The sequence below is a fragment of the Corvus kubaryi genome, unplaced genomic scaffold (genome assembly GCF_017639235.1).
Source record: "Corvus kubaryi isolate FWS band 111438036 unplaced genomic scaffold, C.kubaryi_AGA036_p1.0 65148, whole genome shotgun sequence".
In the NCBI taxonomy this organism is placed as follows: Eukaryota; Metazoa; Chordata; class Aves; order Passeriformes; family Corvidae; genus Corvus; species Corvus kubaryi.
In genome coordinates this window covers 108,622-130,519 of record NW_024581793.1, presented here as the reverse complement: position 1 = coordinate 130,519, position 21,898 = coordinate 108,622, and the positions used below count along the sequence as shown (strand labels likewise).

Here is a 21,898-nt window from a genome sequence, read left to right as displayed (position 1 = left end):
TAGACAGAATATTGGGCTGCAAATACCTATGATTTGTTGTGCTGCTGTGCTGCCTGGGAGAGCATGCCTTTGGATGAGCAGGAGCTGATCTGGGCGTTGGAGGTATTGAAGCAAGTTTCTTAATTGCACGGAGCTCTAAGAGTGGAAAGACAAACTTTCAGGGGTGGTGTTTTCTGCACCCTCTGAATCAATCAGCAGCAGGAAAAAGAACTAGAAAGACTTGTTAGAGACTACTAAGCTGCATTTATGTTACTTGAATATTTTGGCAAGTCTGACCACATGTTCAGCTTCATTCAAGTATGAAGTGACTAAGAAGCACTGGTTTGCTTTGGTTAACTTGAGAATGTGAGTACTTGCACTATCAAATGATTATGCCTATGTGCCATTTCGGTAATTTTTTTCAGTGTACAGGCCTATATGGACTACTGCTGCTGCAGATGTAATCTGTAGAGAATGCTTGAATTTGGAGCTTATTTCCAGGAAAGGATCTAGCTATTTTGCATTTGTATAGAGATTTTTTTAAGGGGTATTTATGGGAAGTACATTTGCTGTAAATATTTTAGTGAGTGTGTATGGGAGATAAACTACAAAGCAAGTGATGATATAATGAAAGCACCTATCATAAGTTTCTCTGTCTCTTGCCTATCTCGGTAAAGAGATGAACCTCAAATGTGGTGAATAAATGACAGAGTTTAGAGAGAGACAGGTTTATGCTTCAGTGCTGTTTGTCAATAGTTTTTTTTGCTGCTGACTTAAAAGTTTTATCACTCTTCACAGTTTCACTGCACAGAGGTCTTGTAGTGAACTGTATTTCTTTGGGCTGCAAGCTTATTTGTTCATTTTTATCCATTTTGGAAGTTACTTTTGTGACTTCGTAGTGATTTTGGACTAGACTTTGTCAAAGCTGTGCTGTCTGCTCAGAAAAGAGCTGAATCCTCTGTGACACTAGTGATAGATAAAGTGATAGATAAATTGGTGCTTGGAGAAAACTTTGCTTTATTTTATCAGGTGCTGGATAGTCGTAACTGTTTGCTCTTTAGAGTCTGCCCTGGTGGCATGTGAGCTCACTGCTCAGTCCAGTAAACTCACCAGAGTTAAGGAGTGCAGTGCAAGTCCAGGGCATGTTGTGCAGTCATCCAAGAACCTGCCTCAGGAGCTGGGAAATACCCTCTGTCTGTGGGGAGCTATTGGGAGTCTGCAGCTGGTTTGGTACATGATACAAATTAATTTCTCTTTGCATAGTACAAGAAAAAAAAAATAAATGAGGTGATTGTTTCTCTAAATAGTAATAGTGTCTCCATTAACTGCTGGGTGAAACTTCCAGTAATTGTTACCTTCTGTGTGTGCTAGGACTGATGCATAATTCGTCTATTTAATGAGGCTCTGCTAACATTTCTGTAGTGGTATCTGTAGAAGTGTCTTCCAGTCAGCTACAAAAAGCACAGTGCACAAGCAGAAAACTTACAGGGAAGTTTGGAAATAGTTCTGGATGGATTTTCATTCCTTTCACTAACAACTGGTTCGTGAAAACTCTTTTCAAAACACATATTCTGAAAGTTCTGGATAAACTTCCAGTCTAATTCTATTTATTCCGATGTGGAAAACAAGGAAGCAGCAAAACAAACATAGGAGACTGATTTAGAAACGATAAAGGATTAAAAACTGTATTTGTCCCTAACTGTAATAAAAACATCTATTTTATTTGAGTTCCCTAAGCACCTCATTCTCTGTATCCAGAGACTGCAGAATTGTCAGTCATTTCATAACAGACTTAAAAAAAGCATTTCCAGTTTTCTTGAGAAGGATGGGCTGCAGGGGTCAGTATAGCAAGGCTGTTGCACAAACCCTTTCTTTTGCAGTAAAGCAAATGTATAGCATTTTCTCTACGTAGTGTTGGAGATTTCCCTGACCCTTTCTCTTTCCTCCCTTCTGTCTGTGCCTTCTCCTCAGTCTAGTGTATGGCTTTATCTTTTCACGCCTTCCCATTCCATTTTTAATATGCTTCTCTACACACAGAAGCGCTACATCTTGCACGCATTCATTTGAGCTGTTTCCCTGCATGTTTAACTCCTCTCCGTGCTTTAGATTCCTGCACAATTCTTAAAGCAGTGGCATTGTAGTACCTGAACATCATTTTTACCGTTCGTGTCCTTACACCTGTAAAGCAAGGAACTTCTGCTGTAATAGCCAGTCTGCAGCTGTCAAAGTGTCTTTGCTCCCAGTTTACTCTTTTCACTCCCAGCTGACCTGGGCATCCAGCTCCATTCCCTAGAGCAAGCCAGGCCTCTGGGACCACAGGTGGTTTGATGAGAGATACAGACCATATTTGGACCGCTGTTTCCTCTGCAGCAGCCTGGCATCTCTCTGCATATTTTATATGTGCACAGTTACTCTGGAGCACCCTGTGGGCTTCTGGTCAGATTTTCTTTGTATCTGAGCAGTTTTCTTGACTCCTGTGTGAAGTTATAACTGTGCACCAGTTAGTCAGAGAATGAGGCCATTACAAAAAGCTGCTGCCTGAATTAATGTTGCTTGAGATACTAACGTCAGCATGACTCAAAGACCAAATGTTTAATAAATGTGTTTTCCATCTGCTGGTATATAAATGCTTAAGCAACTGTTGGAAAGTATTATGAAAACCCCAGCTAACTTATTAACCCTTTTAATTGAAGCTAATAAATAGAACACACATTTCCTTAGAGCAAACGTTTTTATCACACATCCTCCGCATCAATTTGTAACAACTCTTACCAAAGATTTGCAGACACACTTTTCTTTCAGTTACTGTATTATTTGACTTACAGTCTCTCCTTTGATTCAATTTTCCTCATTCATATTAGGCAATATGCAAGGAATTTTGCATGATTTCTAACCTCATAATGTAAATATAGTCTTAAGCAGAAAATGCTGTGCACCGGAACATTACCACTGTTACTAACTTTAGCAGAATATCCGCCATTCCTCATTACAGACCATCAATCTGGGAACTTACAGACATGAAGAAGTCAGCAGTTGAAAGTGTTTGATTGAAAGGTAGTAGTCTGTCTGCTTGGAGCCTTTACTCTGAGTACTGCAGGTACCTGCCCCAAGAGCCCAGCTGCCAGCCTCTCTTGCTGCTTCCTGCAGGATGGCTGTCACTGAGGTATCGCTGCAGTGCCACTGACACACCAAACTCTGCACTCAGCAGCCTCTGAGTTTGCTTAATTTAGCAGATGCAAGTGACCAGGATTCAGGTGAGTTTGTATTTTTAGCAAATCAGCCATGCAAGGGTAATTTGTTTGAGTCAGGACTGTGTATTGAGGGACTATTTAGACCTATTCCTCACATACCATTCTTCCTGCTCCAAGCCTGTTTCCAGTAACTTTTGGAGTTAATGGAGATGGGTATATGCCCAAGGTGTGTTTTGACAGCTGGTGAGAGGCTCTTGCCATCAGGAGAGCCTGCTGAACTGGCCTGCAATCTTGAGCTTTTGGGATGGGCAGATGGCTGTCACTGGGATCCAGGCTGCTGCCTCACCCACAAGTGATCCTGTGAGTCACTCTGGTGGTGCTCAGTATTTAAAAACAAGGTAGGGTGGGACCCTGAAATCTGTGGGGAGAAGGGTGAGTGAGCCTCCAGTGATTTCACATAATCTCTATCACAAGTCATATCAAAATTTTCATCACTATGCTGTAGTACATTCACTGATGCCAGATCTGCCTTAAGGACAGATGGCTGGAGCTGAAGCACGTGCTCTCACAGTGAATGCCAGCTTTTTACTTGAATTAGTAAGTGTTTCTGCAACTGCTAGTTAATGCCTGTAATCCAAGGGTGCATTTGCCTCAGTGGCAGAAAGCTTAAAAATGCACTGACTTACATTTGGCCAACCTAAAGGCCTTTATGAGACTGCAGAGGACCAGGGACCATGCATCCTCTTTTACTCAGGACTTGTTGCCCAAATAGTGCGCTACAGGTCTGATTATGGATTCTGGTGGAAAGGTAAGGGCCAGGAAGAAGTTAGAAAGGATATGGTAAATACATTGTCATTGGGAGTTTGAGAACATAGGAGTCTGCTCTGGATAGCCCAGTCCTTAGAAATGGAAATTGCCTGTGATGGGCAAGAGATGGTCCAAGATAACAAAGCCATTATATGCAGATGCTGATGCTCTGCAGGAGGCCAAAGCGGTGTTGAGAAAAGGAACAGATTTAATTGATCTGTCTTTTCTTCAGAGGTTACCACAGTTGTGTCATGTTCTGGATTATCTTCTGCAGCTGCCCAGAAGATTCTTACATCTCACCTAGGCAGAGGACTGTTCATTCTCTCTGATGAAAGCTTGCTCAGGGAGCAATGCAGGCTTTCCTTCTCTGAGCCACTGTGATGCACTTGTGTGGGCAGCACCTGGACGTTCTCCTGTGGCCTGCTGCTGCTCCCTGTGGAAATAATGTGCCCTTTACACCCTGGGAGGCAGCTCAGGGTGCTCCTCTTGTATTTTAAAGCCAGTAGTTTTCTAGGGACTCATCAGGCATGTCTTGCTGTTTGTAGTACCGTGCCACCTTACTGAACTGGAGACTAAAAGTGATAAAACCCCTAAGTTCTCGTGGTGGAAGTCACTGCTTTGCACTGTCTGGTGTCAGCTGGGGTTAGGGTAAGGAGCAAGCACCAGTAGGCAGGCACATGTCACAGGAAAAACACCAAGAATAAACTTTTTCCAGACTTGAGAAATTATTCTCTCTTCATTGTCTGCCTTCCCCCTCTTTCAAGATACACACAACTCAGTAAATCTTTCCCCAAACTACTCTACAGTATTCCTCACTTCCCAGATTCTTCTGCAGAAAGCAATTTATGAATAATGCATATGAATGTCCTCCCTGTGGGAAGGGAAGGTATTTTGTTTCTTTTAAAAATACAGGGTCCTTCCGGAAAATGACTTGGATGAAAATAGTCTGATGACAGTTGGTCGTCTTCTGTAAACACTTGAGTGGCTGCATTTAGATATGTTCCTTACAAAAGCGTTACTACTGGAGCAGAAGTCCTTGGGAAGCTTCTTGTAGTGGCCACCTCTCTCCTCCCACTCTTTTGAGCCATTTGTAAGGCTTTGTATTAGAGATGACAGAAGGGCAGCCCTTCCTGTATCATGTTTTCACAGCACTTTTAGGGGGTGAGGGAGCACTCGACTTCCCACGTTGGCATTGCTGCTGTATTTCCATTTCCTTCCTCTGGTAACATGACTCCCCTGGGTAGCAGAGTACAGATTCCTGCCAGGATGTCTCAGTGTAACCAGCTCTGAGCTTTGGGACAGAAGCATGCTTGTGTCCAGCCTCCCCTTTTTTTTCTGCCATTGCCTCCTCTGATTTCATCCAGAAATTATACTTACTATGTTGGCAGAAAGCAGTGGTTGACCTCTGTGGTGAGATACAGGTTGGGGTGTCTGGGGGGAATTAGCAGATCAGCCAGGTCCAAAAAGGGCTCTCCTGCTCCCTATCTCTCTAACTCTAAAACTCTTTAGAGCATATCCTCAGTCTCTTGAGAATTTTCTTCATCTGACTCTTCACACAGACTTCAACAAAACTAAATGCTCAGACGCTTGGAGAGGTAGGTGAGTGTGCAATCCAGTTATACTCTTTCATGTTTTCTGTCCATCCTTCCCTACCTTTTGCAAAGCCTTCTTACCTGTAGAAGTAGGTAATGTGACCCTTACCCCTTCTCACAGTCCATCCCTTTATTTTGCCCAATGTCTCCTCCCTAGTTATCTTGCACTGTAATTAATGTTTATGTAATTGTCTCCTCTTTTTAAAATTGATATATTCCTGTATCTTTTTCCTTTATAACAATATGTTGATTTCCTTCAATATACAGGACCTGTCTGTGATATTTTTGTATTGACCTTCAGTATTTGTTTGAAAGTGTGTGGAGGGGGGTACTTTTTAATATATGGGTTTGAAGGTTTGGTCAAATTAGAGTGAGGATTAAATTACCTGATAATTGGGAACAGACAGTATTCCCTATGTAAACCAGACATCCCTTGTCTAGAGTAGTCTCTTACTGCTGAGGGGCATGTTGTTGATGTACTCCTAGCCCCTTCCCTACCGTTGCTTCACACAGCCAACCTCTCTGCCTGGAGCACTGTCATATGGTTTGCAGATCAAATAATAGAAAGGAAACACTTGTGCAACTCTGCTGCTGTTACTGGAATTTCAGGTCTAATACTAGCAAATAGGTCAATTTTTAACACTTCATGTACACTGCTTGGTAAAGCTAGAATGTGCAGCTTTCAAAAAAAAAATGTACAGTGCAAGAAGATACAGCAAAGCGCATGGCCATGGTTGAAAAAAGTGGACTAATATTTGCATATGATACAAGTATAAAGACAAGATCAGGGCAGTCAGGTTTCAAGGGCTTACAAATATCAGCAGGGATTTTTTACTTCAGTAAAAAGTCCATGGCTAAGTCCTTTCTCCCTGTCCCCTCTTCTCCCCTCCCTCCAGCAGAAGTGTGATTCTTTAATTTTTAAATTTTTTCCATATCTTAAGTTATAAAGTTAAAAAAAGGTATTCCTGTCTAGAGTAATTCTCTTCTGCTCCTGTTCTGTTTTTTGTATTTGGAGACAGATGGCTGTTACATGGCTTTTAAGATTGCCAGGACTTGATGTGCTTACATGCCCATGCATCCTCTGCATCGCCCTTTAGACTTTCACTATTCTCCCTCGTCATCATTAGTTACAGTTCTAGTCCCTTCCTCTCTCTCAGACAGTGTGTCTGCCATCCAGGATGCTCATCCTTCCCTTTTTGTTCCCCGATACTGCTCTCAGTGCTTTTTTCCAGTGCTTGGTTTCACCCCAGCTCTCCCCAGGGATGCACAGGGACTTCGCCATGTCTACACCCTGAAGAGTGCAGACTGATACCCAACTCTCCTCTGCCTCTGCTTCCTTGCAACCCATTTTCAGTGCTGTGAAAAACACACTGTTGACAATTCTGAGAAAACTACTTACTGTCCCTTTGGAGAGAAAAGTTGTAAGGCTGCAACTCTACAAACAGATACATGGCTCAGCCAGACCATCTCAGCCCATAGAACAAGACAACACCACAGCAGCAGGAGAGACATCTCTTTATGAAATTGTGTGTAGCATCTCATCCAGTCCAGCTTTACTGTCCATTTTCAGTCCTGTTCCTGTGTGATGTACTGCATGCACTGCTTATCAGTTTATGAGTTACATGGCACATTAATAGGATGTGTAGTCTTTCCCATGGATCCCATTAGGCAGGTCCTGGTTAACTGATCTGATCTCCTTCTATGACAAGGTGACCTGCTTAGGTCAAGGTGGATGAGGGAAAGGTTGTGGATGTTGCTACCTGGACTAAGTAAGGCTTTTGACACTGTTTCCCACAGCATTCTCCTGGAGAGATAGGCTGCTTGTGGCTCAGTGGCTTTACCCACTGTTCAGTGGGTAAAAACCCATCTGGATGGCCAGGCCCCAAGGCTGGTGGTGGATGGAGTTACATGCAGCTGGTGGCCGGTCACCAGTGGTGTTCCCGGGCTCAGTACTGGGGCCAGTTCTGTTTAATGTCTTTATAATTGATCTGGATGAGGAATTATCAGGGGCACTCTCACGCAGTTTAGAGACAACACCAACTCCAGCAGGAGTGTTGATCTGTTGGAGCGTAGGAGGGCTCTGCAGAGGGATCTGGACAGGCTGGATCGATGGGCCAGGGCCAGTGGTGTGAGGTTCAACAAAGCCCAGTGCCAGGTCCTGCCCTTGGGTCACAACAACCCCACGCTGGGGCAGAGTGGCTGCAAAGCTGCCCACAGGAAAAGGACCTGGGGGTGCTGGTGCCAGCAGCTGAACATGAGCCAGGGTGTGCCCAGGTGGCCAAGAAGGCCAATGGCATCCTGGCCTGTACCAGCAACAGTGTGGCCAGCAGGACCAGGGCAGGGATTGTCCCCCTGTACTCAGCACTGGTGAGGGCACACCTCAAATCCTGTGTTCAGTTCTGGGCCCCTCAGTACAAGAAGGACACTGAGGTGCTGAACTGTTTCCAGAGAAGGGTAACAGAGTTGGTGAAGGCTCTGGAACACAGATTGTTTAAGGAGCAGCTGATGGAGCTGGGGTTGTTTAGCCTGGAGAAGAGGAGGCTCAGGGCTGACCTTATCACTCTCTACAGCTCCCTGAAATGAAGGTGTAGCCAGGTGGTGGTCAGCCTCTTCTTCCAGGCAACAAGTGACAGGATGAGAGGAAAAGGCCTCAAGTTGTGCCAGGGAAGGTTGGATATTAGGAAAAATTTCTTCACCAAAAGGGTTGCCAAGCTTGGAACAGGCTTCTCAGGGAAGTGGTGGAAACACCATCCCTGGAGGTGTTTAAAAGACAGGTAGACACAATGCATGGGAAGGGACATGGTGGTGAACTTGAGTTAACAGTTGATGATCTTAAAGGTCTGTTGGCACCTAAAAGTTTCTGTGATTTTATGATTCTAAGACAAAAAATATTTCACGAGATTCGAAGGCTTGAATGGTCTACTTGCTCCCACAAGATTTCTTACCATAAGCTTTCCCAAGCAGGTACATTGGGAGAACAGTAGGGATTGTTACTTACCTGAGGACACACAAAATAACAAGTAGTTGAAGTTCATTCTGTGTGAACTTCGACTAGATAATGATAGTAATGGGGTGCATTTATCAGTTGCACCTGAAAATGTACATTTGACACTGTGACTCAAAACCCATCCTGGACCACCCCAGCTTGGGAAGTCTCTGGGTTGCAGGTTTCTCTACGCCAAGAGGAGAAATGTTGCTGTGTGTTTGCTTTCTTCTTATGCCCTTCCAGAGGCATCTGCTAGGAAGGAGATGGCTGGGCCAGATCAGTTTCATGTCTGACCTCAAAGGCTAGCAGATTTTAAATAATTCTATGGAAACCAGCTGCCAAATTCTGGAAGGCTGTAAAGAAAAAAAAAAATACAAAATAGCACATGCCCACTCTTTCACAAATTAAAATCTAGACGAACCCCATATCCAAACTTCATCAAAATGCAGCAGCTGTTTTTGGGGATAGGAACATAAACCTGACAGTGGTGTGTATGGCCGAGCTCTGTGCTCCCCTGGACTGTATCACTGTAATCAGGCAGATTATTTCATTCTTTCCAAGCAGAGCCACTCCATTGCTGAGGAAATGGTCTGTTGGAGGCACGTGTTTTAAAGAGCTGTGTTTCATCCATCGCCTTTCACAGATCCGTTGTGCCCTCTCTGCCTTCTGTTTTCAGAAGGGGTGTGAAATAACCTGCTTTTTAGATAAGAATTTATCAGCTGGATGGCTGCCCATACACCAAACCTTACACTGACTCTGCTTCAGACCAAGTCAGGTTTTTTAGTCACTGGGGAGCTGTTCTCTGACCTCAGTTTTGTTTCTACTGCAAACAGTAGCTGAATGAGTTTATTTGACACTTTAATGATCTCAAAGGCCAAGAAAATAAATACATATATGCTCATTGCCTTTAGGTTTTACTGGTGCTAACCCAGACATGTGCCTCCATATTTGAATTGCTGGACAAGAGCTGATGTGCTGATACTCATTTTGGGTTATTACATGCACTCGTGGCAGGTCTTCTTCAGCCTGGAGAGTGTTTTGAGGACAGTCCACTCAAGGTGCATGACTTGATGAAGTGCCTGTTCAAATGTCGAGCCCTCAAAACCACAGAGTAATGGTAAACAGATGGAGCATGTGGAGACAGCTGCTAAAATCTGTTCTTCTCTAAACAGGATATCATGCTGTCTTTTTTTAGAAAAATGAAACCATATAATGTTAAGAGATTTTTTTTTTTTTCCTCTGAGCAGAATCCTAACTCTTGAGAAGAATGTTCTGGCCATTCTCTTCTCTTCACTTCGCTATTCCAAGTGTCATGTTTGTTTTCACAACAGAAAACTTGATGGTTATTTTAATGATCTCCCCAGGTGTGAAGAACCTGCTGATGGAGATAGAGATGCCCATCACTAACACCCAGTGCTGCTCTGCACTGCTCATTCTCACCTGGCTGGTTGAATGATACGGCTTGAAGACCAGCAAGCACAAAGTCGTGGTTGCAGGCTCCAGGCAGTGTTGCAAGAGCTGAATTTTTGCTTTTTCCCTGAACTGAAAGCATGGGTTGAGTGTCAGCTGCCCTAGAGTTTTTCTATCTTCTAGCAGAAACTTCAAACCATGGTTAGGAACTGCTCCCAAATAATATTTTATGGAGAGCTGTTTTTCTTCATGCATGGGGTAGTTAGAGCACAGAGCAAACCAAGTTCAGTTAAAATTCCATACTTTTATGGTCCATAGATGAAGCAAGTTGGGTTCTTCAGACTTTTTTCCTGAGCTCATGTTTTATACTGGATACTTCAATGACTTGTAATTCAAGGAAATAAATTTAAAATTACCTTGAGGGCAGAACCTACTTTAGAGTCCAAAAGCTGATGCCTGGAAGTATTGTATATTACTTTACTTCATATTAAATGCCACTGAAACCATCAGACATTCAGGAAACACTTTTATTGGAAGTCTGTGTAATTTTAGCTGAAGGCATTGTGGAGGACTTGGACCTTGCTCCTGCCATTGCAGCACAAGATCCTACTTTTGTTTGAAGCACAGCTCTTCCAGTCTGCAGTGATTTTGGAAACTGTTTTGAGAATTCATGTCGTTCCCCCCTCCCGCCTTTTTTTTTAACTGTTCTTGGGAATCTGCATGGAAAACATGGAAATAAAGTTATTTTCCTTTAGTCCTGTGAAGTCTTAGGACCTTTGCCCTTGTTAAATGAGTCTCTCACTTTTAACAGCAACTGTTGTTGTAAGCAGAAGTGAAAAGAGATGGAGCTCAGGGCTTTGAGGCTCTTTTTGTGATGCTGAGCAGTGAGTCTTCTTGCATCTGGAATCCCAGTTACCCTTACTTCAGTTAATAGTTGGTATTATGTGGAAACAAGAAAATTGAATATGGAAAAATCAGATATGTCTGTGCATTGTTTTCAAAGTGCTTTTACTAGCATGAAGGATATCTTCTATATTTTGGCTGTGTTTCAGAAAAAAAAAGAAAACATATACTAGAACTTTTTATTTTTATCCTTCAAATTATAACCTGCATTTGAGAAGCATAAATAAAACAAGATTGAATGTAACACAGACAAAATTGCAAGCAGTGGTGGTTACAACAGGGGTAATCGTTCTGCCCAAATTATATCACTGAACCTTTCTGTGCTCTCAGTCCACATGTGGGAGTGAGAAATAAGTGAGGTGGGGGGTGAAGAGCTTGGGAGGAAAGGAGAACACAGGGTGGAAGAGAAGTGACCTGAACTTATAATGCCCTTTTGGGAATTAAATGTGTCTTCTTCTGAAAAGAACAAAACAAAAAAACTAGCATCTTTTTAGTGTGTCATTTGGTACAGTTCCTTTTGTCCTGCTGCCCATTTAATGTATTTTAACCCTTGGGGAACCAGAGGCATTGCACAGCATGTGAAGTGCTGTGAAGGAAACCGCTGGGCTGGGCTGGCTGCCGGGCTGGGACTGTCTCAGGAAATTCCAAATGAGTATAAATAAATGCTCTGTAGCAACCACTGGGCTCCCTGCCTGCTGATGTGTCAGGACTATGCAGTCCCTTTAAGGCAAAGGAGAAGTGTGCTTCAGACTTAATTTGCTGAAAAACTGAACACAGTAACATCCAGGGGTTTGCTTCTCATGGATCGGTGAGTGAGATCCTCGAATGGGTGTGGGTGAGGGGCTGGCTCTGCTAAAACCAACCCTTGATGTTCTAATAGGATGTTAAGTTGGGATGGGTTGAGGGGTTTTTTCATGTTTTTGACGGTGCTGGGTGAGTCGGGTTGTCTCACAAGTGCTGCCATCTGAAGGGAGCTTGCACTTGCAGTTTCAGGCACCTCTGGTGGCCTCTTTGTTTTTGTCCTTACATACAGAGTAGTTTGTTCCCTTCAACAAGCCCAGGTTTTCTCATGGAAGATCGGTGTTGTGAAAGCTCCAGTGAAGGGAGCGGGGCTGTGAACCTATTTGCTGCAAAGCATCACTTCAAAAGCAGAAAGGTAGTAAAAAAAAAAAAAAGCAGAAAGGTTTGCCCTCAAAGTTGCTAATTTTGAATATTTTTCATAGACTTTCAACTATAAACCACTGGTTTTAGCTATTTAGAATGTACATAAAGAATTAATTGTAATAATGACCTTTTCCATATTTAATCTGGTGATTGCTTTTTTAACTTATTTGAGAAAATCAGTTTGTTGTTCTGAACTGTTTTAAATGCAGAGGAAAAGCTTTCAATTTTTTTGGCAAATACAAATCATTTAGGCTTTTGAAGTTTGGAAAGCAATACACATCTCATAGAAGGAATCCATACTAAATTAATATAAAAAAGGGGAGGAGGGAACAATTCCCAGTATTTGAAATATCATACTGGTCATGCAGCATAAACCATATTTCTTATGGAGGCAAGCATGTGACAAAATAATGTCCTTCCAGGACTCATAAAAACAAATATTTGTTGAAGCATTCTTGCAGAAGACAATTCTTACATTTTTCCACTCTCTGCACAGCTGTAAGACGAAACTGAAACTGTAAATCAGTTTTAATACTCCACAGCAGGTTTATATCCCTGGAGTCCATGTTCTTTCCTGATGGTTATTCCTGTTACAATAGCCCTATGTATCTGTTCTCCACTTCTCACCTCTGCAAAGACTTATAAGCACAGAAGGGTAATGGCATTATAAATCTAAATATTTTGGGTTTGTGATTCAGTAGCTCTTGGATAGACAGTGAATAGAGCCTTCTTTGCTTGTGCTTCAGCAGGTAACACTGATGCACCTTTGTGTAAAAAGATGTTTTCAGGCAAACAGCCAGCTTGCATCCATGACTCCTTTGGGGAGATGATTTGGATAAGGAAGGAAGGAAGATAAAAATTTGGGAGTTTGCTACTCTTGCTTTACCAGCCTTTTACCTGAGTTTTGTGAAGCCCATCCTACTATGTGGATTCAAGCCCTGGACTTCTTAACTGTTTTTTCCTTCGTCACTTTTATTGTGATAATGAAGTAGTGTAAGGCAGCAGAGGATGATGTACTGCTGGAAGAGTGGGGCAGGTATGCCACCTTTTCAAGTGTTGGCAAGAGAAGTAGGGGAGCTGTGGAGTTTCTCCTGTGCCACAGAGGACAGCAAGGTGCTTCATCAACACTGGGAGTCAACCTCGTGTTCATCAGCATCACTGGCTGACACAGTTAGCCCAGATCTATTGGGATGTATTTACAGAAAGAGGACTGTGGTGGTCTGAAGCTCAGATCTGTTGGGATGCATTTTCATTAAGGAGAGGGCCATGGTGTGAAACGGAACTTCTCTCCCACTGAATTGAGTAGATGACTGCATGTCTTTCTCCCAGGCTGTGAGGAACCTGAGATTGGTATCTACTGTTTGCCTTACATTATTAAAAAACTTAGATTATTTTGTCAGGCCTGAGCTGTTCTGATTTGGAGAGTATCTTTACAATGAATGCTCTTCATTTTTCACAAATATGCTTGGAGCCAAAAAGCATGCAGATGGTAGAATGTGAATGAAATAAATACTTCGGGGAATGATGAAGGACAGTTTTCAGGTAGACAAATACTGCAAGATGAAAAAAAAGTGCAGGGAATCAAGTGCTTGAATAGAATACATTCATACTGGTTTGGACTTGCCATGTTAGCATCTAGTTTTCCAGCATAACTAAACAGGACAGAGATGCCCCCCATTTCAAGCTCAGAAGTAAAGGATGACACCTCACTGCTCTTCCCAGTGATAACTGAGAGAGCAGGAGGCTAAGTTCATAATGAGGAAATATACATCTTTCAGGGGAGAGCATTTTCTCTGTTTGAGTCAACTGAGCCCCTGTCACCAATTCAGTGATTTGCTTTCAGTGTAAGACAAGCTGTTTCTGTCTCAGTTACATTGGTTGACATGGGCATTAATGGGGCATTGGTGGAGGATGATTTGGGAAGCACATTAGTGAAATGCAACTAAGGCTGTTTCTGACTTGCCTGATAGTAGACCTGCTCATCATGCTCAAAGCCCCAGGACACCCTCATCTGGATTTGTGACAGCAATTGGCCAAAGTGGCCACCGTTTTCAGTTGTTTCTATCCAGAAGTGGCAGTGCTGTTGGCAACAGGAGCAGTCACCATCATGGTGTCTGCTCTGCTCTTCCTTGCTGCTGGTGGGGCACTTAGCAGACTAAGCTAATGACTGTATCCCTTCCCACCCATGCCCTGCTTCCTGCCACTCGTAGTTTGACTGCCCTTGGGACCTGTGAGTCAGGAACTGGGATGGAGGCAAAACAGCCTGGCCTCTTAGTTTTTTTGGTTAATGGCCTTGAAGTGGTGCACACACAAGATGTCCCAGCACCAAAGTGCCAGATACCAAGCTATTCCAAGTGTTTTGAAAAGGACATTTATTATCAGCCTCAAATAAGGGAGTTGTCAATAATATAAATCAGATTTTGTGAATTTTTAATGGGGGGCATTTTGCAGTCACTCTCAAGATGGTTGTGCTTTTTACTTCCCCAGGAACATATTTCTCATAAAAAAGATTATTTTTTTATTCAGGATTAATTAATTTGCACACCTTTCTTACAGTATGTATTTTCTAGTTTAAATGAACTTCTGTTTGAGCTGCAAGTTTTCAGTTCAGAGATTCTAGAAGTAAAACTTTTAGACATTAAAAAGACTAGAGAGGGTTAAGAGGTGTGTTTTTGGAAGGTGGTTTTTGCTTTCAGCTCACAGAAATAATTTTTAGCTGTGGTTATGTGATGCTCAGCTATAACTTCTGTACGTAAGTCTTTTTGTACCATGTGAAAGAAAACATTTAATGTTGTAAAAATAGGTAATGTGACCTTGAAAGACCCCGTTCTAACACCAAAAAGGCTATTCACTGCATATATGCTCCTTTGATTAGCTGGCTGGTGAGCATTCTCAGCATTTCCTATGTGATACCAAAATGCTCTGTCATAGCTGGCAAACGTACCAAAAGGAAGAATAAGAGAAGCTAGAGTCTCTTCTTAACCTCTGCAAGGTTAAGAAATAGTTCTATGGTTGAGGAATTGACCCCTGAGGAGGAGGTGACAGTGAGTGACTAGTGCATCCATCTGATCACAAGTACCAAAGCGAGAGCTGGCCAGTCAGTCTTCCTTCAGTACAAGGCAAGATCATGGGGGACATCCTCCTGAAAATGATGTACATAAGAAATAAGGAGGTGGTTGTTGGCAGCCAGCATGGCTTCACTAAGGGCACACCATGCCCGACAAATCTGGGGGCCTTCCGTGGTGGGGTTACAGTGGATGGTGGGATGAGGGAAGATTGACCAATGTCATCTACCTGGACTTATGCAAAGCATTTGACACTGTCCCACATGGCATCCTTGTCTCTAAACCAGAGAGACATGGATTTGATGGATGTAAAAAGAATAGGCTGGATGTTTGTGCTCAAAGAGTTTGGGTCAACAGCTCAATGTCCAAATGAAGATCGGTGACTCCCCTCTCAGGGGTCAGTATTGGGACTGGTGCTGTTTAATGTCTTTATTGGTGACGTGATCAGTGGTAGCACCCTCAGCACATCTGCGAGTGATACCAAGCCGTATGGTGTGGTCAACACTCCGCAGGGCAGGGATGCCATCCAGAAGGACTGACAGGCTTGAGAGGTGGGCCTGTGTCCTCAAGTTCAGTAAGGCCAGGTGTAAAGTCCTGGGTCAGGGAAATCCCGAGCACAACTACAGGCTGGGCAGAGAATGGACCGAAAGCAGCCTGGGGGAGAAGGACTTGGGGATGTTTGACAAGAAGCTCTACATAACCCAGAAATGTGTATTTGCAGCCCAGAAAGCCAACTGCACCTTGGGCTGTATCCACAGACACGTGACCAACATGCCAAGGGAAGTGATTCTCCCCCTTTTCTCCACTCTTGTGAGACCCCACCTGGAATACTGTGTCTCAAGTCTGGATCCCCCAGCATAAGAATGATGTAGACCTGCTGGAGTGAGTTCAGAGGAGGGTCATTATAATGATCAGAAGGCTGGAGCATCTCTGCTATGAAGACAGGCTGAGAAACTGTGAGTTGTTCAGCCTGGAAAAGTGAAGCCTCCAGGGAGACCTTCCAGCAACATTCTTAGTATCTAAGGGGGGCCTGCAAGAAAGCTGGAGAGGCACTTTCTACAAGGGCATGCAGTGATGCTTTTAATGTTATTTGCTTTGTGGCTGTGATTGTTTTGAGTTTTTCTCCTATTTCTGTGATCATCGTATTTCGAGAAAGAGCATGGTATTAAAAGAGCAGATTGATTCTTCAAATTCCTTCTTTTACCAGTGTTGCATGGTAAATGTGCAATCTTAGCCCAGTGCCCTGGTGTTTGTGTTAACAACCCTAGCAAAACATAGCAGCCATCTGAACCATCTCTCTTCATCTGGTGCTGCTTATGTTCATTGATTTAAGGTGCTGTCCTTAATTCACATCTCTGTGGCTTACCAGTGCAAATACCTGAGCTGGAGCATCTACATCGTGAAATAAAACCCTGTTTATTATACAGTGGCGTAGCTTCAGCCCTTCTCTGTTATCATCAGGGAAGTTGCTATCCCCCGTTTTCTGATTACAGCCCCCACCCTAAGCACTGAGTATTTAGATGTCAGATTTAGAAGTCAGCTCTCCAGCTGGGATATTGACACATAAATTTTGAAAAGTAATCTAAAAACCATATATAAATGTTTTCCCAGTTTTCTACTCCTCATTTTTCTTTCAGATTAAATTTGCAGCAAACATTTTACACTGGAGATTTATTTCTTTGGTAAAATGTGCTGTCAGTGCTCCTCTGTAACAGGAGAATCCTCCACACCTGTAAGTGTGGATTTGATAGCAGGGTCTGTTATCCCTCTCTGGCTGGGGTGTTCTGGTTTGGACTGTAATACCCTATACCCAACAGCATCAGGTGCATCAGGAGTTAAATCCCGTTTGCTTGGGGCATAACTGTAGCTGAGCATGAGCAAAACAGATTACCTTCCTTACAAGGCAATATTTATTGGTTGTTTCTGCATGGCAGAAAAAGAGAGGAAGGTGTTACCAGCCACATCCACAGTACAGTGTAGCGTTCTGGGCAGTTGTCCCAATTGTGCCATGTTCTTGTACAAGGAGAGCTGGGTCATCCCAGCACGCAGCACTGGGTATGATCATGAGCAGCTTGGTGGCTTGGCTGCTGTGCTGCCACGCCTCTCCTCCTTGCAGAAGATGAGCAGCCAGCTGGGGCACTGTGTACTCCACACCTGTGCTTTAACTGCAAAGGCAAAAATAAAACACTTGATGCTCCTGCTGTGTCTGGAAAAGTACAGAAATTACTTGCTGTTTCTGTAAGTTTTCCCCTCTAGATTTTTGGAATAAAATAAAAATCTTTTAGGTCAACTGCTAGTTTGGTTTTTTTCCCCACTAGCACTTTTGAAAACAGGAGAGAGCTAGACTGAATTGTTTGGGAGCAAGTATTTTCATGGCACCTTCTGTATATTGCTAGCCAAGAGAAAACTGATAAAATGAGGGTGGAAGGTTAAGGTCTATTTTCCAAGAGGTTTTGTTGTGGTTGTTTTAACTTACATTCAAATCCCAGCACTTGAAAAGGAGAATGACAGAAAAAATGGCCAAATATTCAGTTCTGCTTTTTTTAAAAAAAAGTGCGTGGCCTCATGAGTTTTGGCTCTTTTCGGAAGGTGAGGCTGATAGTCATTTATATATGCTAAAGAGAAGAAAAAGAAAAGAACAAAAGTAGTGTTTTGGAGGTGGGAGAAGAAGGGGAAAGCGCACCAATTTTTTCTCTGTTCTAGTAAGGAATCAAAAAGTCATAATTTTTTTTAAATTCCTTTTCCTGCCCCAGAGAACCTTTCAAATTGAAGTTGATCATACAAAAATACTGATTTGACTCCATTTATGCCAACTGTTGCCTTTGTATTTTTTCCTTTGCAGCATTCTTTATGAATTATCTTACGCCACAACTCTGGAAGGAGACTGTTATTCATAACAATATTTCAGTGAAAAAGACTACTTTAGTAGCAGTCAGATCCATGATAAAAATGCATTAGAGCAGATATCATAATCAGATGTGGAGAGCAGGCCTAACATGGGATGTCTGTATTTTTCAAGGCACCTCAGACTTTCAGTGTTGGAAATACATCTTCAATGGCTTCTCTTTGCCCTTGAATCCTCCAAGGCGCAGCTCTACAGTACAGTTTTTCTGGCTTGCAGAACCAAAACTCAGTGCGTGCCCACATTTCCCTTGCTTTTGTCTTCCTGAGAAGTCTTGTAGCACAGAAACTAAATATTCTATTCTTTTCCAGTTCTCCTGGGCTGGAAGCTGCCATGGTTAGTGTGGACTCAGGTAGAGCAGACTCAGTATTTTAATATACTGATGTTCCTGTGTAGTGCATTGGATAGGATATAGTTTAATAGAGGTTGGCAAGACTGGAATGTTTGAGCAGAGCCAGTCCCAGCAGTACAGAAAGTGAGATTTGAGGAGTACATTTTTTAAATGCCACTTGTGTCCTTCCCATGGTTATCCTGCAGCAGGGAGAGGGAAATGAAGTCTTTGTATACTTCTGGAGAAATGCATTAATAATGACAGTACCACAACGAGGGCTCTATTCTTCACAGAATGTTCTACTTCACTGGTACTGGCTTTAAAACATGATGTGTTTGTGTCTCATTGCATTTGGACTTGATGATCTTAAAGGTCTTTTCCAACCTTCCTTTTCTATGAAAACAAGAGTGTCTGCAGCATTTGTACAGACAAAAGTGTATGTGTTTGTGCATCTGCACACGTGATTAATATTTGCCTGATATTCTGCAGAGGCTAGGGAATAGTTCTAACTTTAGCAGTGTCCATGATCAACTGGCCAAGGATGAGACAAGGAGCCTAACAAGAGTGTTTGTACAGTGTGGTGTTTGCTATAATACTTCTCTGTGTGTGGGCATAGGAATCTTTCGCTCACTTGAGGTCTTTGGGCATGGAGGGACACTGCTTCCTCTGAGGTTAAGCTGGGGTACCTGCTGGTGTAGCACTTGGTACTCACCCACCAAAGTTAGGAAGTATCCATGGTTCATCCACCACCTAAGGGCTGAAAAGGAGGGCTGCAGTCTTACCACGTGTTCATTAATTTCATCTTTATTATATATATTTTTTTCCTTTTGGAACCAACAAAACCATTTTTATTGCTTCAGAACAGCCATCCATTTTGTTTTGTTTCATATTTAACAGGCACACCCATTTTGGCCCTTTCTCCGAGACAACAAAATGCACAAAGGCTTGGCACAGCTCCTGCATGCTGCCTCAGTGTTGTGTTGGTGGTAGTGGATTGAATGCCTCATCCTCATTTGTCTTAATGTATCAAGAAGCGTCTCCAGGGATCAACGGACAATACTGGGATTGGGTTGGTGGAATGCCCATTGTGTTGTTTTAAGGAGAAGCAGTAGGCAGTCAGCTCCATGCACCGTCTTGTGCTGCGCCAGATGCAAACTGTGTCCTGGCACTGCTGCCAGCTTCAGCTGAGGACCAGAGAGATTCCACTGTGAAGACACTGAGCTGTCTGCATGTGTTGTGGAGAAGTTTAGTGAGTGATTCAGTGTCAGTGTGGTTGTTTCTTTACTACTATTTATTTTTTATAGGTTTCTGTTGAGCAATCTTAATTCCATGAAGAAGAAAGTACATTAGAGATCCCAGTTTGATTCCCATGACTGAACATGAGATTTGCATGTCTTTTTAGAGGTTTTATGAATATTTTTCCAAAGGTGCATTAATTCTTAAGTCCTAGGCCTTCCAACGAGGAAGAGTCTGTTCTTCCTCCCTCATCCAGCACTTAAGTATTGTGCCCAAGGACAGTTCAGAGAAAATGTTTGACTTCACTGGTGTAGTGATGGGAGAATCAGAGATGTTGCTGGGTAGGAAGACAAGGACCAAGACAAGCAGAGGAAAGGAACTGGGAAAAATGGGACAACAGGTAAAACCAATGGAGCTTGAATTTACATGGGCTGGGTAAAGTGACTAGGACAAAACCTGAGATGAGGGGTGAGAGTATAACCAGGTTTTGGCCGATAATTGGTGGTGCAAGCAAATGGATGTAAGTAGAGAAAATGGCTCAGAAATCCAAAGCATGGGAAGAAGGCAAGAAGAACCCAGAAGGGTACAGGGAATGAGGGACAAGAGAGTGGGGCCAAACAGAGGGTGCAGGCGGGACCAGCCTAGGGTGTGGAGCCGTGGGGTGTGGAGAGTTGTTTGTCTGCAGGGAATGGAGCCAGCATGAGAATCTTCAGGGAGGAAGAGTAATTCAGAGAATATGCTCTCATTCTCTCCTTGGCAGCGGGAGTCCTGGAGATTTTTCCCGTCTGACATTGAGGCAGTCCTACTGGACAGAACTGAGCTGTGTGTCCTTATGTGTCTGAAGTGTTTTTGTATGGATGTATTTTTGCTTCCACTGGTATTTAGATGGCTATTTTGGGTGTATCTGTAAGTAAATACCACACCATACTGACACTCTGGTCTTTCACCAGAAACATGTGGTCTGGGGGGGGGGGGGGGGCGTTGTTTGTGTCTGTCGAACCGTCTGTCTACACTGCAGAACCGAGGTACTGAGGTGTTCTGGTCGGTCCCACTGCTGTGGCTCTCACATGTGCGTGCCTGTGTCTGTGCCTCCATTCTGTTCTTTTCCCGAACTGGGGATGGTGGGTTCTTCTGAGCAGTGCCCTCCTCCCATCTATTGCTCGGGATGTCCTGTGGCAGCCAAAAGCCTGACGGATCGCCATGAAGGCAGTTACACTGTCTGTAGGCAAAGCTTTTCTTAAGTATGCCAAGGAGACTGGAAAAACAAGAGCTTCCCCCCCCCCCCCCCGAAAACCTTTTTAGTGCAACATTAAGTCACTTCCTGTAGTTGCAGTAAGTCGAGAGCTTCTTTTTTTTTCCCCTCTCTGCCCCCTACCTCCTCCTCCCCTGAGGCTTATACTCCTTTAAGAAGACGCGGCTCCCAAAGCTCTCCCTTCAGAAGCGAAGGGGAGCGCTGACTCCGCGCCCAGGCACGGTAGCAGCCCGCGGAGGGGAGCGCGGGGGCGGCGGCTCTTCCTTATGGGGCGAAGCAGGAGCGAGCTGGAGGGAGGCAGGGCTCCGGCGTGTGACACATGAAGCTGGGACAGCCGTACGTGGCTGGAAAATTTGCAGTGTGGGGGCAGAGACATGTGGCTAACTCAGGTAACCGGAAAGCCGGCTTTTATTCCTCCAGCGCATAAGTTGCAATAGTTGTTTTTCCGTTTTTGGTTTGGTTTTTTCTTTTCTTTATTTGTATTTTTACTCCTGCCAAGTATGAGGCCAGGGAGGAGCAGGTTGTATGGCAGTGCTGCATATAAATACGCAGCCTGAGAAAACCCAGCAGATGTATTGAAGTTTTATTTAGATTACTTCGGGAACAGGCGAGTTCTGCATGTGGAGGGCAGGTGGGTGCACCTCTTGTATGACTCTTGTCCCTAAGCAGTGGGGTTCGAGACCCTGCTGGAAGGGACTTAAGCTGCCTGTCGTGGTGGTGGGGGCTTCACGGAGTTTGAAATGAAAGAGGCAGAGGTGCTGGTGGAAGTAATATGAGCTGAGTTGAGAGCACACTTCCAGAGCCATAAAACAGCGCTGCAGAGCTGTGTAAAGTCTAATGGCATCGGTTGCATAAGGACTGGGGTCAGAGTTCCCATCACCTGCTTGAATGCACCCTCTAGACAAGTTGGTCTCCAGATGATTCGTGCGGTACGTTGTAATCCTGTGGTCTTTACATGATAACGTAGCATGTGTGGAAGCTCGGTGAGGCATGGGAAGACTGGAAGGATTTGGGCAAGGACAGCTTTGAGCTACTGTCTGTGCCCCTTCATTAACAGACACTGTCTGTGTGTATGCATGT

The 21,898-nt window shown here is 43.6% G+C and overlaps 1 protein-coding gene across 1 annotated transcript in view; it reads left to right on the top strand.

Annotated features, from left to right (window-relative positions):
- The window catches only part of LOC121673052 (KN motif and ankyrin repeat domain-containing protein 1-like), a 129,340-nt gene that overhangs the window by 80,661 nt on the left and 26,781 nt on the right, over positions 1–21,898 (top strand).